This window comes from Bos javanicus, chromosome 3, assembly GCF_032452875.1.
Source record: "Bos javanicus breed banteng chromosome 3, ARS-OSU_banteng_1.0, whole genome shotgun sequence".
Classification (NCBI taxonomy): domain Eukaryota; kingdom Metazoa; phylum Chordata; class Mammalia; order Artiodactyla; family Bovidae; genus Bos; species Bos javanicus.
In genome coordinates this window covers 12,200,579-12,218,423 of record NC_083870.1, presented here as the reverse complement: position 1 = coordinate 12,218,423, position 17,845 = coordinate 12,200,579, and the positions used below count along the sequence as shown (strand labels likewise).

The window sequence follows — 17,845 nt, the reverse complement described above, 5'->3', positions numbered from 1 at the left end:
AGAGGACCCTGGTGGGCTACAGTCCATGCTATCACAAACAGTCGGACACAATTTAGCAACTAACACTTTTGATCAGCTTCTTTGTTCTCTTGTCTTGGATTCAGGAGCTAGAATTTAGATTCTTTATCACTATGTATAATGTTCCCCTCTATGCCTTTCATTTTCATTTAAAAATAAAAGGATTGGATTAAAGTTGAAGTCACCTCTCACTCTTTTGTAACTTGCTGACTCCCTCCTACTGGGAATTGCCTGAGGTTACATAGTATCTTCCCAGGTGACTCATAAATCTAATTGAATAAAGTGTTCCTGGGAAAAGACTCTACAGTAGAAGGGAAAGTAGGAACAATTTTACTACAAATGGAAGATGGTGCTTCTTGATTGTTGTTCAGTCTCTCAGTCACGTCTGACTTTTGGGGACCCCATGGATTGCAATATGGCAAGCTTCCCTGTCCTTCACCATCTCCCGGAGCTTGCTCAAACTTATGTACATTGAGTCGGTGATGCCATCCAACCATCTCATCCTGTGTTGCCCCCTTCTCCTGTCCTCAATCTTTCCCGGCATCAGGGTCTTTTTCCAGTGATTCAGGTCTTCACATCAAGTGGCCAAAGTATTGGAGTTTCAGCATCAGTCCTTCCAATGAATATTAAGGGTCAATTTCCTTTAGGATTGACTGGTTTGATCTCCTTGCTGTCCAAGGGACTCTCAAGACTCTTCTCCAGCACTACAGGTCAAAAGCATCAATTCTTTGGCACTTCTTTATGGTCCAACTCTCATATCCATACATGACTACTGGAAAAACCATAGCCTTGACTAGATGGACCTTTGTTAATGAAGCACTGTCTCTACTTTTTAATATGCTGCCTAGGTTTGTCATAGCGTTTCTTCCAAAGAGCAAGCATCTTTTAATTTCATGGCTGTAGTCACCATCTGCAATGATTTTGGAGCCCAAGAAAAAAAAAATCTGTCATTGTTTCCATTGTTTCCCTATTTATTTTCGATGAAGTGATGGAACCGGATGCCATGATCTTAGTTTTTTGAATGTTGAGTTTTAAGCCAGCTTTTTCACTCTCCTCTTGCACCTTCATTAAGAGGCTCTTTAGTTCTTCTTTGCTTTCTGCCATCTGCATAGCTGAGATAGCTGATATATCTGAGGTTATTGAAATTTATTCTGGAAATCTTGATTCCAGCTTGTGCTTCATCATTTTGCATGATGTACTCTACATATAAGTTAAATAATCACTAAACTTAAAATAATGAGGCTATGCTGGATCATGGAAAAAGCAAGAGGGTTCCAGAAAAAGATCTATTTATGCTTTATTGACTATGCCAAAGCCTTTGACTGTGTGGATCACAAGAAACTGTGGAAAATTCTGAAAGAGATGGGAATACCAGACCACCTGACCTGCCTCTTGAGAAATCTGTATGCAGGTCAGGAAGCAACAGTTAGAACTGGACATGAAACAACAGACTGGTTCCAAATAGGAAAAGGAGTGCGTCAAGGCTGTATATTGTCACCCTGCTTATTTAACTTATATGCAGAGTACATCATGAGAAACGCTGGGCTGGAAGAAGCACAAGCTGGAATCAAGATCGCCAGGAGAAATATCAATAACCCAGATATGCAGATGATACCACACTTATGGCAGAAAGTGAAGAGGAACTAAAAAGCCTCTTGATGAAAGTGAAAGTGGAGAGTGAAAAAAGTTGGCTTAAAGCTCAACGTTCAGAAAACGAAGATCATGGCATCTGGTCCCATCACTTCATGGGAAATAGATGGGGAAACAGTGGAAACAGTGTCAGACTTTATTTTTCTGGGCTCCAAAATCACTGCACATGGTGACTGCAGCCATGAAATTAAAAGACACTGACTCCTTGGAAGGAAAGTTATGACCAACCTAGATAGCATATTCAAAAGCAGAGACATTACTTTGCCAACAAAGGTCCATCTAGTCAAGGCTATGGTTTTTCCTGAGGTCATCTATGGATGTGAGAGTTGGACTGTGAAGAAGGCTGAGCGCCGAAGAATTGATGCTTTTGAACTGTGGTGTTGGAGAAGACTCTTGAGAGTCCCTTGGACTGCAAGGAGATCCAACCAGTCCATTCTGAAGGAGATCAGCCCTGGGATTTCTTTGGAAGGAATGATGCTAAAGCTGAAATTGCAGTACTTTGGCCACCTCATGTGAAGAGTTGACTCATTGGAAAAGACTCTGATGCTGGGAGGGATTGGGGGCAGGAGGAGAAGGGGACGACAGAGGATGAGACAGCTGGATGGCATCACTGAGTCGATGGACGTGAGTCTGAGTGAACTCCGGGAGTTGGTGATGGACAGGGAGGCCTGGCGTGCTATGATTCATGGGGTCGCAAAAAGTCGGGCACGACTGAGTGACTGAACTGAACTGAACTGATGCTGGATTATCCAGGTGGGCCCACTGTAATAACAGGAATGCTTAAGAGGAAGAGGAAGGCAGGAAACGGACAGGCGGCAGCACAAGGACGCAGTCGCCACTGTGGGCTCCGGAGCCGGAAGGAGCGGCCGTGAGCCAAGGCACGAGACAGCCTCTAGATGCTGCAAAGGGAATCCACCCTCTAGCAGGAACACGACCCTGCTGACACCTTCCTGGAGTCTACCCAGTGAAACTCGTTTCAGACTTCTAACCTCTCAATCTATACGTTGATACAATGTGGTATTTTGAGCCACTCAATCTGTGCCTACCTTCGACACTGCCTGCCTCATTTTGTCTATTCCTGTAACTTATAGCCCCTTGAAAATCATGCACCCAACTCAAGCCTCATAGTTTGGTAGTGCATTAAAATAGACCTTCAACACCTTCACCTTTGTTGCTTTTCAGTCGCTCAGTGGTGTCCGGCTCTTTGCAACCTCTTGGACTGCAGCATGCCACACTTCCTGGTCCTTCACCGTCTCCTGGAGTTTGCTCAAACTCATGCCCATTGAGTTGGTGATACCATTCAACCATCTCATCCTCTGTCATCCCTTTCTACTCCTGCCTTCAATCTTTCCCAGCATCAGGGTCTTTTCTAATTAGTCGGCTGTTCACACCAGGTGACCAAAGGATCAGAGCTTCAGCTTCAGCATCAATCCTTCCAATGAATATTCAGGGTTGATTTCCTTTAGGGTTGACTGGTTTGATCTCCATGCTGTCCAAGGGACTCTCAAGAGTCTTCTCCAACACTACAGTTTGAAGGCCATCAATTCTACAGCCCTCAGCCTTTTTTATTGTCCCTCCCTCCTTGGGGACCCCCGGACTTCTTATCAACCTGCCTAGGAATTGACTGTCTCAATACCAAGTGAAACTGGTAGAACAGGGTTGCCCGAATTGTGAGACCGTACTATGAGTAAGCAAATCTGAGTAAGCTGAGAACGATGGCCTTGAAGCAGGATTCTTGCCTATAGTTAGGTTTTCTGTGCCCATCATTGCATGGTTTATGGGAGGGCCAACCAAGCCAAAAAATCAGGCCCATAATAGACAACAGCAGTCAAAGAAGGAAGAAATGCATTATTACATCAGGTCTGAGGGGGAAGTGAGGATTCACACAGTGCAATTAATTGCAAATTTACAAGTTAGAATGTGTCCAGAACAGCACTGTCTAATGAAAATGAAGAGGAAGCCACACATGGAATTGAACAGTTTCTAATAGTCATGTTTAAAAGGTAAAAAGAACCAGATACAATTAATTTTAACATATTTAACTCAATGTATCCAAAATATGAAACTTTCATTGTGCAATCAATATTTTAAAAATTGGAGGGAGATTTTTATCTTATTTTGTATATTTAAATTTTTGAAGTCTCATATGTATTTTATACTTACAACACATCTCAGTTCAACTGGTCATATTTCACATCCCAGTAGTCACCTGGAGATAATCTACCATATTGAATAGTGCAGATCTAGAGAAAGTTGGAGTTTTGCAGTGGGAAAAGGGGCAGTGTAAGTGGTTCAGGACTTTTCCTATAAAGGTCCATATAGTCAAAGCTAGGTTTTTTTCAGTAGTCATGTACAGATGTGAGAGCTAGACAATAAAAAAGGCTGAGGGCTGTAGAATTGATGCCTTTGAATTGTGGTATTGGAGAAGACTCTTGAGAGTCCCTTGGACAGCATGGAGATCAAACCAGTCCATTCTAAAGGAAATCAACCCTGAATATTCACTGGAAGGATTGATGCTGAAGCAGAAGCTTCAATACTATGGCCACCTGATGTGAACAGCTGACTAATTAGAAAAGACCCTGATGCTGGGAAAGATTGAAGGCAGGAGTAGAAAGGGATGACAGAGGATGAGATGGTTGGATGGTATCACCAACTCAATGGGCATGAGTTTGAGCAAACTCCAGGAGACGGTGAAGGACCAGGAAGTGTGGCATGCTGCAGTCCAAGAGGTTGCAAAGAGCTGGACACCACTGAGCGACTGAAAAGCAACAAAGGTGAAGGTGTTGAAGGTCTATTTTAATGCACTACCAAACTATGAGGCTTGAGTTGGGTGCATGATTTTCAAGGGGCTATAAGTTACAGGAATAGACAAAATGAGGCAGTGTTGAAGGTAGGAACAGATTGAGTGGCTCAAAATACCCCATTGTATCAACGTGTAGATTGCGAGGTCAAAAGTCTGAAACGAGTTTCACTGGGTAGACTCCAGGAAGGTGTCAGCAGGGTCGTGTTCCTGCTAGAGGGTGGATTCCCTTTGCAGCATCTAGAGGCCGTCTTGTGCCTTGGCTTGCGGCCTCTCCTTCCAGCTCTGGAGCCTGCAGTGGCGGCTGTGTCCTTGTGCTGCCGCCTGTCCGTTTCCTGCCTTCCTCTTCCTCTTAAGCATTCCTGTTATTACACTGGGCCACCTGGATAATCCAGCATAGCCTCATTATTTTAAGCTTAGTGATTATTTAACTTATATGTAGAGTACATCATGCAAAATGATGAAGCACTAGCTGTAATCAAGATTGCCAGAAGAAATTTCAATAACCTCAGATATATCAGCTATCTCAGCTATGCAGATGGCAGAAAACGAAGAGGAACTAGAGACCCTCTTGAAGAAGGTGCAAGATGAGAGGGAAAAAGCTGGCTTAAAACTCAACATTCAAAAAAGTAAGATCATGGCACTTGGTTCCATCACTTCATCAAAACTAGATGGGGAAACAATGGAAACAGTGACAGATTTTTTTTTTCTTGGACTCCAAAGTCACTGCAGATGGTGACTGCAGCTATGAAATTAAAAGATGATTGCTCCTTGGAATGAAAGCTATGACAAGTCTAGACAGCATATTAAAAAGCAGAGACATTACTTTGCCAACAAAGGTCCATCTAGTCAAAGCTGTGGTTTTTCCAGTAGTCATGTATGGATATGAGAACTGGACCACAAAGAAGGCTGAGTGCCAAAGAATTGATGCTTTTGACCTGTAGTGCTGGAGAAGAGACTTGAGAGTCCCTTGGAAAGTGAGAGAGTCAATTCCTAGGCAGATTGATAAGAAATTCAGGGTACCCAGGGCGGATAAAGGGGTCTGGGGCTCTCGAAGTGGAGATTGAGGGTCTGGAATTCTCAAGGAGGAGAAAAGGACAAAGGTTTTTTTTTTTTTTTTTTTTTCCCTCTGCATTTCTTAGTCTCAGTCAATTACACAACTCAGTTTAAGTTCTGTACTAAGGATTATATACAACAACAATGTATCCGGCTGGAGGATAGTTTCTCCTGAAAACCTTCTGACTAATCCTGATATCTTAGAATGTATATTATGGGAGTGGCTCTGGAGGATTTTTCTATTGTTAAATTCTAATCTTGTTATCCTAAAATGTAAATTGTGGAAGTAGGTCTGGTAAAATTTTCAGAAACGAGACATTCTTTTGATTCATTGTAATCACTAATTAAAAGGTATATATATAGGTCTTTAGTTTCTTTAGGTAGATATATTCCTAAGTATTTTATTCTTTCCGTTGCAATGGTGAATGGAATTGTTTCCTTAATTTCTCTTTCAGTTTTCTCATTATTAGTGTATAGGAATGCAAGGGATTTCTGTGTGTTGATTTTATATCCTGCAACTTTACTATAATCATTGATTAGTTCTAGTAATTTTCTGGTGGAGTCTTTAGGGTTTTCTATGTAAAGGACCTAATGCATATATATGGAATTTAGAAAAATGGTAACAATAACCCTGTGTACGAGACAGCAAAAGAGACACCGATGTATAGATCAGTCTTATGGACTCTGTGGGAGAGGGAGAGGGTGGGGAGATTTTGGAGAATAGCATTGAAACATGTATAATATCATGTATGAAATGAGTCGCCAGTCCAGGTTCGATGCACGGTACTGGATGCTTGGGGCTGGTGCACTGGGACGACCCAGAGGGAGGGTAGGGGAGGGAGGAGGGAGGAGGGTTCAGGATGGGGAACGTGGGTATACCTGTGGCAGATTCATTTCGATATTTGGCAAAACTAATACAATATTGTAAAGTTTAAAAAAAAAAAAAGGTATATAACCCCGTTGCTAACACTAGCAAGGGGGTACTCTTTCTGCCCCCTTCTGATGTCTATGTCAGAAGCTTTCTCTGTCCCTTTTATACTTTAACAAAACTCTATTGCACAAAAGCTCTGAGTGATCAAGCCTTATCTCTGACCACGGATTGAATTCTTCTCTTCTGGAGGCCAAGAATCCCGGCATCCTTTTATGGGTCAGCAGCAACCTTTCAAAAGCACAGTGATCAAACCAGTCAATCCTAAAGGAAATCAACCCTCAATGTTCATTGGAAGGACTGATGCTGAAGCTGAAGCTCCGATAATTTGGCCACTTGATGTGAAGAGCTGACTCACTGGAAAAAGACCCTGATGCTGGGAAAGATTGAAGGCAAGAGGAGAAAGGAGCAGCAGAGGATAAGATGATTAGATAGCATCATTAACTCAATGGATACGAGTTTGAGCAAGCTTTGGGAGATGGTGAAGGACAGGGAGGCCTGCCATATTGCAGTCCATGGGGTCCCAAAGAGTCAGACATGACTGAGAGACTGAACAACAACAATTCAAGAAGCACCATCTCACCATCTCCCATTTGTAGTAAAATTGATCTTGCTTTCCCTTCTACTGTAGAGTGTCTTTTCCCAGGAACCCTTTATTCAATTAGATTTATGAGTCACCTGGGAAGATAGTGTGTAACCTCAGGGAATTCTCAGTAGGAAGGAGTCAGCAAGGCTTAACCCCAGTTACAAAAGAGTGGGAGGTGACTTCAACTTTAACTAATCCAATGCTTTCATTTTCAAGTGAAAATGAAATGTATAGAGAGGAGCATTATACATAGTGATAAAGAATCTAAATTCTAGCTCCTGAATCCAGGACAAGAGAACGAAGAAGCTGATCAAACATGTTAGTCACTTAGTTGTGTCCGATTGTCACCCCATAGACTGTAGCCCACCAGGCTCTTCTGTCCATGGAATTCTCCAGGCAAGAATACTGCAGTGGGTAGCCATTCCCTTCTCCAAGGGATTCTCCCTACCCAGGGGTGGAATCCAGGTCTCCTGCATTGCAGATAGATTCTTTACCATCTGATTCACCAGGGAAGCCCATCTGATCAAAAGAGTTTGGTGAAAGAACTGGAGGTTTAAGCAAGTGGCAGTCATGGTACTACAGTCACAAATATAGTCCATGCAGGTATGAGAACAAGTAAAGGAGAGCGTGGGACTTTCCTGGTGGTCTGGTGGTTAAGGCTCCATGCTTCCACTGTAGAGGATTGATCCCTCGTCCCACAAGCTATGGGCATGGCCAAAAGAAAGACAAGAAGGAAAGGAGAGTGTAACTCTGAAAAAGTGACAAGGCTGATGTTTTGGCCAAGTAGTGGAAGCTGAGTGAGTAACAGTGGTAAGGGTGTGTGGGGAGGAGGTACTGACAGAAGGATTTCCATGGTTGACCAATTTCTATAGCTCAAACAGAACCAACACCTAGAGTCCTGGGTCAAACTGCCCCCTACTCCTTTTTTTTTTTTTTTTGTAAACTAGCTGACATCAGCAGAGAATTTGCAATTATCCTTCTCAGTGGCCTAAGAAAGTGTTTTCTCTCTTCAGTACCTTTTTTTTAGTATTTCTGCCAGGTTGCCTTCTCCCTGAAACATTGCCAAAAAAAAAAAAAAAAAAAAAGTTGTTCTCTGATACACAATGAGATCTGAGATTCAGACGAAAACTGTCTCTGTTTTTACAGTACAGGTCTCTCCTACTTACCAAGGTGGAATGCGGTGACACTTTTTCTCAAACTCAGTACATTTATAGGCTTTTTCACTAATGAGAATTCTAGTGCTGGATGAAATGAAAGCTCTGAAGGAAGCATTGCCATACTGGGTGTATGCTTGCATGCACACACACACACATACACACACTTGGATTTCTCTTCCAGTACATTCTCAAAGGACAGCATGCCAAATGAAGTTCTTCCCAAGCTCACCTCATGTATGCGTGCAGCCTGCATTGCTTCAATCGTGTCCGACTCTTTGTGACTCCGGGGACTGTAGCCTGTCAGGCTGCTCCGTCCATGGAATTCTCCAGGCAAGAATACTGGAGTGGGTTGCCATGCCCTCCTCCAGCGAATCTTTCTGATCCAGGAATGGAACCTACATCTCCTACATCTCCAGCTTTGGCAGGAGGGTTCTTTACCACTAGCCCCACCTGGGATGCCCAAACTCACTGCACATTCACACCCATCCCTCTGAGAATGTTTCTTCTGGACAAGGACATCTTAGGGGAAATTACTGACACTTTTTTCTTGTTGAGAAGCCTTCTTTATTGTCCACTATCTTCCTGTTGTTGAATTTTTTACAGTTTGGATGTTGTGCAGCATTTATTGATCTTTTTTGTACTATTTCAGTATGCTTTGAAACTAGACCTGAGAAAAAAATTAAAGAAAAACATGTCTCAAATATTGGTTATTCGGAAAATCCAGCTTTTCTCTTCTGAAGCATTCAGAACAAAGGAAGAAAACCACAATGATGTCTGGTTAACTTTCAATTATCCTGTTCACTTTCCACTGTTAATCTTCAGCTCTCATTAACCATTTTGGGCTTCCCTGCTGGTTCAGAGGTTAAAGCCTCTGCCTGCAATGTGGGAGACCCGGGTTTGATCCCTGGGTTGGGAAGATCCCCCGGAGAAGGAAACAGCAACCCAGTCCAGTATTCTTACTTGGAGAATCCCATGGAGAGAGGAGCCTGGTAGGCTACAGTCCATAGGGTCGCAAAGAGTCGAACAGTACTGAGCAACTTCACTTTCTTTTTAAGAGAAGCACAATAAAGCAAAAATCATGCTTTGAAGGATATAATAAGCAGATCTAGATGTTCTACAGCCATAAGTTTTCTAAAGGCTTGGCTGAAATGAGACTTTAATATGAGATGTTATTAACTCATTCTCTAAAGTAGATCTACCACAGCATCCATCAGATGACACCTTTTAGACTTTTGAGGGTTTCCCAGGTGGCGCTAGTGGTAAAGAATCCACTTGCCAATGCAGGAGACATAAGAAACTTTAGGTTAGATCCCTGGGTCGGGAAGATCCCCTGGAGAGGGTATGGCAACCCACACCAGTACTCTTGCCTGGATAGAGGAGCCTGAACTGAACTAAACTGATTAGAAACTTTAATTTTATCTGCAACTTTAATTCCTCTTTGCCATGTAACCTAACATAATCACACATTCTTGGGATTAGGATATAGATATCTTCCAAGAACCATTGGCTAGGTCTGGAAACTATACCTAAATCCCTCAGATTTATGTAAGCACTTACCCTCATGATCATGCATTTCTTGTATTCAATAATACATTATATTACAATGCATCTGTGTGGTTTTTCTCTCATATTGATCAAATACATGATGTCTTTCCAATACCTCCAGCTCTGTTACCAGCAAGGTGGCCCATAATTCAGTTCAGTTCTGATACTGATTACCTGGAGTTAGAGTCAGAGGGAATCACAGGTGGCTCAGTGGTAAATAAACTACTTGCCAATGCAGGTAATATGGATTCAATCCCTGGGTCAGGAAGATCCCTTGGTGAAGGAAATGGCAATATTCTTACCTGGAAATCCCATGGACAGACGAGCCTGGCAGGCTACAGTTTATGGGGCTGCAAAGAATTGGACACAACTAAGTGTGCACGCATGTGAAAGAGTAGACTGCCAGATATTTCTCTGGTGAAATGGGTTTATTTGAGATCAGCAGAGAATTTCAGTTTGGAGTCTGTAATTCATGAGCAGGTAGGGAAAGAAAATACTTTTATAGAGGGAACAGAAAGTTGGGAGAGTCAAAGTAAACAAAGAGTCAATGGCTTTTCATTGGCTGAGTCCTTGACAGGAAAGAAGAGGCATCTTTCCTCTTCCTGCTGGACTCTTGTTATCATTGTGGGGCTTGAGAGCTTCCCCTTCTGGTTTCCTGACTATATTTAATTGAAGCATCTGTTTGTTAATTTTTCATACTTAATTAAAGTTGTGAACCTAAATAAAGATGGGAGGTAATAATCAAGCAGAGAACATTTATTTGGGAACAAAGAATTGCAATTCAGAACACATAGATTCAGATAGCAACCCAACCAGTGTCCTGCTAAGGAATAAAAGCCAGAGGTTTTTGAAGGCAGAGAAGGACAGTTTGCCTTACAAGAGGTGGAGGCAAAAGTTAGTCTTGTCTAAACTTGATTGATTGCCAAGATTATCACTCAGATCAGATCAGATCAGTCGCTCAGTCGTGTCCGATTCTTTGTGACCCCATGAATCGCAGCACACCAGGCCTCCCTGTCCATCACCATCCCCCGGAGTTCACTTAGACTCACGTCTATCGAGTCAGTGATGCCATCCAGCCATCTCATCCTCTGTCGTCCCCTTCTCTTCTTGCCCCCAATCCCTCCCAGCATCAGAGTCTTTTCCAATGAGTCAACTCTTCGCATGAGGTGGCCAAAGACTGGAGTTTCAGCTTTAGCATCATTCCTTCCAAAGAAATCCCAGGGCTGATCTCCTTCAGAATGGACTGGTTGGATCTCCTTGCAGTCCAAGGGACTCTCTAGAGTCTTCTCTAACACCACAGTTCAAAAGCATCAATTCTTCGGCGCTCAGCCTTCTTCACAGTCCAACTCTCACAACCATACATGACCACTGGAAAAACCATAGCCTTGACTAGATGAACCTTTGTTGGCAAAGTAATGTCTCTGCTTTTGAATATGCTATCTAGGTTGGTCATAACTTTCCTTCCAAGGAGTCAGTGTCTTTTGATTTGATGGCTGCAATCACCATCTGCAGTGATTTTGGAGCCCAGAAAAATAAAGTCTGACACTGTTTCCACTGTTTCCCCATCTATTTCCCATGAAGTGATGGGACTGGGTGCCATGATCTTCGTTTTCTGAATGTTGAGCATTAAGCCAACTTTTTCACTCTCCACTTTCACTTTTATCAAGAGGCTTTTGAGTTCCTCTTCACATTCTGCGATAAGGGTGGTGTCATCTGCATATCTGAGGTTATTGATATTTCTCCCGGCAATATTCCAGCTTGTGTTTCTTCCAGCCCAGCATTTATCATGATGTACTCTGCATATAAGTTAAATAGCAGGGTGACAATATACAGCCTTGATGTACTCCTTTTCCTATTTGGAACCAGTCTGTTGCTCCATGTCCAGTTCTAACTGTTGCTTCCTGACCTGCATACAAATTTCTCAAGAGGCAGATCAGGTGGTCTGGTATTCCCATCTCTTTCAGAATTTTCCACAGTTTATTGTGATCCACACAGTCAGAGGCTTTGGCATAGTCAATAAAGCAGAAATAGATATTTTTTTGGAACTCTCTTGCTTTTTCCATGATCCAGCAGATGCTGGCAATTTGATCTTTGGTTCCTCTGCCTTTTCTAAAACCAGCTTGAACATCAGGAAGTTCACGGTTCACATATTGCTGAAGCCTGGCTTGGAGAATTTTGAGCATTACTTTACTAGCGTGTGAGATGAGTGCAATTGTGTGGTAGGTTGAGCATTCTTTGGCATTGCCTTTCTTTGGGATTGGAATGAAAACTGACCTTTTCCAGTCCTGTGGCCACTGCTGAGTTTTCCAAATTTGCTGGCATATTGAATACAGCACTTTCACAGCATCATCTTTCAGGATTTGGAATAGCTCAACTGGAATTCCATCACCTCCGCTAGCTTTGTTCGTAGTGATGTTTTCTAAGGCCCACCTGACTTCACATTCCAGGATGTCTGGCTCTAGGTGAGTGATCACACCATCGTTATTATCTGGGTCATGAAGATCTTTTTTGTACAGTTCTTCTGTGTATTCTTGTCATCTCTTCTTAATATCTTCTGCTTCTGTTAGGTCCATACATTTCTGTCCTTTATTGAGCCCATCTTTGCATGAAATGTTCCTTTGGTATCTCTGATTTTCTTGAAGAGATCCCTAGTCTTTCCCATTCTATTGTTTTCCTCTATTTCTTTGCATTGATCACTGAGGAAGGCTTTCTTATCTCTTCTTGCTATTCTTTGGAACTCTGCATTCAGATGTTTATATCTTTCCTTTTCTCTTTTGCTTTTCACTTCTCTTCTTTTCACAGCTATTTGTAAGGCCTCTCCAGACAGCCATTTTGCTTTTTTGCATTTCTTTTCCATGGGGATGGTCTTGATCCCTGTCTCCTGTACAATGTCACGAACCTCATTCCATAGTTCATCAGGCACTCTGTCTATCAGATCTAGTCCTTTAAATCTATTTCTCACTTCCACTGTATAATCATAAGGGATTTGATTTAGGTCATACCTGAATGGTCTAGTGGTTTTCCCTACTTTCTTCAATTTAAGTCTCAATTTGGCAATAAGGAGTTCATGGTCTGAGCCACAGTCAGCTCCTGGTCTTGTTTTTGCTGACTGTATAGAGGTTCTCCATCTTTGGCTGCAAAGAATATAATCCATCTGATTTTGGTGTTGACCATCTGGTGATGTCCATGTATAGCGTCTTCTCTTGTGTTGTTGGAAGAGGGTGTTTGTTATGACCAGTGCATTTTCTTGGCAAAACTTTATTAGTCTTTGCCCTGCTTCATTCCGTATTCCAAGGCCAAATTTGCCTGTTACTCCAGGTGTTTCTTGACTTCCTACTTTTGCATTCCAGTCCCCCATAATGAAAAGGACATCTTTTTTTGGGTGTTAGTTCTAAAAAGTCTTGTAGGTCTTCATAGAACCGTTCAACTTCAGCTTCTTCAGTGTTACTGGTTGGGGTATAGACTTGGATTAGTGTGATATTGAATGGTTTGCCTTGGAAAGGAACAGAGACCATTCTGTCGTTTTTGAGATTGCATCTAAGTACTGCATTTCGGACTCTTTTGTTGACCATGATGGCCACTCCATTTCTTCTGAGGGGTTCCTGCCCACAGTAGTAGATATAATGGTCATCTGAGTTAAATTCACCCATTCCAGTCGATTTCAGTTCGCTGATTCCTAGAATGTTGACATTCACTCTTGCCATCTCTTGTTTGACCACTTGCAATTTGCCTTGATTCATGGACCTGACATTCCAGGTTCCTATGCAATATTGCTCTTTACATCATCGGACCTTGCTTCTATCACCAGTCACATCCATAGCTGGGTATTCTTTTTGCTTTGGCTCCATCCCTTCATTCTTTCCGGAGTTATTTCTCCACTGATCTCCAGTAGCATATTGGGCACCTATTTGTATGACAAGTTGCAGGTGTTCTTGCAGAGTCCTTGGAATATTTGTGGTTTGGCTCAGTTCAAAAGTTTATAGTTCCTCCTACCTGCTGAGAATGTGCATTACGTTCACCACCTTAATGACCTCCTGGCTACACTTTAAAGTCCCTTGACACAAGTGGCTCTATCTTATTTCACAATCCACAAAGTGAAAGCCTTTATTTTCAACCTTCAACTATTATTTATGACTGATCAAGGGAAAAAAATCTAACATTTCATTCAATAATTTTATTCAACAAATATGTTATTGACTGCTTGAGACATTCTTTGTAATGTTCGGGATGCTAGGTGAACAAGAGGGAATTTAGCACATTTCATGACCTCACGTTGCTTGCTTACATTTTTAAGTTGAGTGGCAGACAATGAAGAGCTGAATAACTAAATATATAACATGGCATCAGGTAATTATACATATTATGAAGAAAAGTAAAGCAGTGTAGGGAGAAAAACCTACAGGGAGAAGGAGTGGCAGGAAGGAGATGGAGCTTCATGTAATTTGATGTTAATAATGCTATCTGGGGTGTTAAAGAAACAGCAGACCTCAAATGAAGTCCTCTGTTCTCATGACAGCAAACCAAGACTTAATTGCAGCTTCAACCTCTACCAGGAATGCTACTTTTAAATACAATCTGAAATTTCCTGATCAGTACTAGTATGAACAAAGACTAGCCAAGAATGTTGCTTAACACCAATTCTATATGGATTTAGTTGTAACCCTGTTAAGTCACTGACCAACAGTGCAGTGATTTAATTTCCTCTCAAAGGAAATTAATTTCCTTTGAAAGGAAATTAAGACAATAACAGGATGAGGTCCTCTGTGTTTTGGACAAGCAGCCTCCTTAGATAGATGTATATTGCAGAAAGAATTTTAATGAACCCAGATTCTTGCACTTACCAGTATGATGAAATAAAATCTGTGTTTTAAGACAGGGCAAGAAAATTCAAACATAAAATTCTCTCTCTGTGTGTTTGTGTCTTCTCCCTTCCTCTCTAAAGTGCACTGAGCATCTGCCTTACATGTTAATCAGAGCTCTTCCAAGATGAGAGTGCCTGCTCAACAGCAAAGATCATTTTTCCCCTCTCTGATGCTAGTGATGTAAGCACTTAAAAGAATAACATTATTTCCCAACTCTGTAGGGGGTTGAAGTGACTTACTGCTTGCTCTGTATGCACTTACCTGGACTGTATATATTATGTAAAATATCTGAATGTCATTTTGGTGCACAAAAATGTATATGACCATGCCTTTGACTTCTAACGGGTGAAACAGTTCCTCAGAACTTCTGAGCATCTGTCTTCCAGGCTATGATCCTCAGTTTGGCTCGAATAAGATTCCCTCTTTTCTTCTGAACCTGATGGTAAATTGAATTTTCATTGACACATACATAGAAAAATTATTAGAATTGTTAACTTTGGATAGCTTGTCTTTGTGCCTAGATTTTGTCTGTTACCAAGATGCCTGACTGACTACACATATTCTCTAGTCAAAAATCATGTGTGTGTGTGTGTGTGCGCGTGTGCACTAAGTTGTGTCCCACTCTTTTGTAACCCTATGGACTGTAGCCCATCAGACTCCTCTGTCCATGGGATTTCCCAGGCAAGAATACTGGAGTGAGTTGCCATGTCCACTTCCGGGGTCTTCCTAACCCGGAAATCTAACTCATGTCTCCTCCATTGGCAGGCAGATTCTTTACCACTTGAGGCACCTGGGAAGCCTAGTCAAAAATCGTATACACATGTATATTCTGTCTCCTCTCCTACCTTTTGGGAGCAATTTCTTCAGAGCCACTGAGATACTGTCTCCCTAGCTTTTGGTTATCATCCTCAGTATGATCTTGAATAAAACTGAAACTCACAACTCTCATGTTGTGCATTTTTCTGTAAGTCAACATGAAGTAATCTGCATAAAAAAACTACTGACTTTCCCTCCCTGCAAAAGAGGATGACCTGATCTGAGCAGTTTTTTTTTTTTTTTTTTGCCAATAATTTCCTTATCCTCTCTTTTTTCTGTCTGTAGAAACCTTCCATTTTGTACAACTCCTTGGAGTACCTTTCTGTGTTCTAGATGGGATGCTGCATGATTCATGAACCATTGAATAAAGTCGATTAAATTTCATTTTTACTCTACTGCATTCTGTTTTCTAACAGGGGGATGAGGATTCCAGGCAGTGAGAAACACTGTGCAAAACATCCTGAAGTGAGAATTTGATTGGTGGTTTTGTGGAACAATGAAGAGGCCCAAGTGTGACTGTTGCCAAGTGAGTGAGGAGAAAAGAGGCAGGAAGTTGAGCAAGGGTGGTCCAGTGGCTAAGACTTTGTGCTTCCAATGTAGGGGGCCCAGGTTTGATCCCTATTCAGGGAATTGATCTCACACACTACAACTAGGATCTGATGCAGCCAAACAAGTTAAAAAAAAAAATTTTTTTTTTAACCCAATGCACAAACTAAGGGGGGGGGGGGAAGAGAAGAATTTGAGCCAGAGAAATATGACAGGGGATCAGATCCTTCAGGCCCTTGTAGGGTTCAGGCTCTGGATTCTACTCTGAGTGAAATCAGAGCCATTGGACAGTTCTGAGCAGATAAGCACTGTGACTTAACATTCTTTAAAAGGCCCTTTCTGGCTAAATTAAGAAGTATAGGTTGCAAAATTGAGGCAGAGAGAGACCAGTGAAGAGACTACTGCAACAGTCCCAATGTAAAAAAGAAATGTGATATGGAGCAGTTGTAGTGGTGGTGATGAGAAGTGGTAGGATGCTGGATATATATTTAAAGGTTAAATTGATGGATTTCCTGATGGGCTGGAAAAAAAAAAGATGTCAAATGGTGATTCCAAAGTTTTTTTTTTTTTTTTTTTATAAGAACCAATGTGACATTGATTAAGATGAGAAAACTGGCATAGGATGAGTCTGAGGAGGGGCAAAAAGCAGGAACTTGGCTTGTGGGCATGTTAGGTATTTTTGTCTAGCTGATGATAATGAACCAAATACATGCAACATTTTGGTCAAACCAAAGAAACTTCACAACTCTGTGAGGAGATATTAATTGTCCCCACTTTTTAGATGAGGAAATTGGGATTCAAGGAAGTGAAGAACCTTGTCCAAGTTGACACAGCCGGAACAAGTTAGACTTGTTGTTGAGACTGTAACTGAGCAGGACCCTATGGGGCCTTCCCAGGACAGGCCTTCCCCCACAGCCTCTGCTTTAGCTCTTCTCTGAAGTACCTAGATAACTTTATTTGATGCACATTTCTTGAATTGTTTTACAGATGTGACTCCCATACCCCAACAAATGGAAGATGTTAACCACTTGATGACCAGGAGCACACAGGCCCAGGCCTCCTAGTACTTCAGACTGATAATGTTAGCCCCTGTGACACCATCCTGTTACCTCACCTTCAGCCAGTCAGAGAATTGTGGTTGAGCTGATCACATACCCTGCAACCTCCCTCCGTCACCTGGGTTTTAAATATGCTTTACCAAAATGCTTAGGGGAGCTTGTGGCTTTTTAGTGGTTGAGCCACCCGTCTCCTTGCACGGGCCTGAAATAAACCTTTCTCTTCTCTAAACTCCAAAGTTTAGGTTTTTTTGGACTCACTGTACATTGGGCACATGAACTTGTGCTAATAAGACAAGGGTTTCCAGTGTGGTCTTCTAGGTTCTCTTAAGCATCATGGTTGCCTCAGCTCCTCACAGTTTGTAGCACAATAAAGCTAAACAACCAGACAACGGACACACTGCTAAGTCCTCCTGTGGCTCATGACCTGAATTAGACAATAACTTTTTTTACCTTGTCATAGCTTCTTATAGACTGTGTTTCTTCTGAATCTACTGCAGCTTTGTGGTTGGTAGCCAGGAATTTTAAAACACGGGCTTAATGCTCTTTTTAACATGGAATATGTGTCTCCATTTTTACAATTTACATGTATAATGCAAATCTGGTTTTTAATATTTATATGTAGCTTTGAAAAAAGCAAAAAGATGATTTTTTTCTATGTATTTTGCCCATATATCAATTTTGTTAATTTGTGCTTTGAATGGGAGTGTTGACTTCCTTTGTTATGATCATTTTAACTTCTCATAAGTTTAACCAGACATTGGAAAGCTTAAAATATCAGGTAGTTACCAAACAATTATATTAGGTGATAATTCTCCACTTTTCC

General features: G+C 41.7%; 2 long non-coding RNA genes across 2 annotated transcripts in view; one reads left to right on the top strand and one right to left on the bottom strand.

Moving 5' to 3' along the window:
• LOC133238906 (uncharacterized) overlaps positions 1-15,811 on the bottom strand; it is a 45,828-nt gene extending 30,017 nt beyond the window's left edge. Inside the window, exon 1 of the long non-coding RNA XR_009733670.1 lies at positions 14,939-15,811. This is a non-coding gene — a long non-coding RNA (uncharacterized LOC133238906). The remainder of the gene's footprint in view (positions 1-14,938) is intronic.
• LOC133238903 (uncharacterized) lies at positions 14,591-17,251 on the top strand. The gene is made up of 3 exons (XR_009733669.1): positions 14,591-15,044; positions 15,835-15,944; positions 16,952-17,251. It is a non-coding gene; the product is annotated as an uncharacterized LOC133238903 (long non-coding RNA).
• Positions 17,252-17,845: the final 594 nt, after the last annotated feature.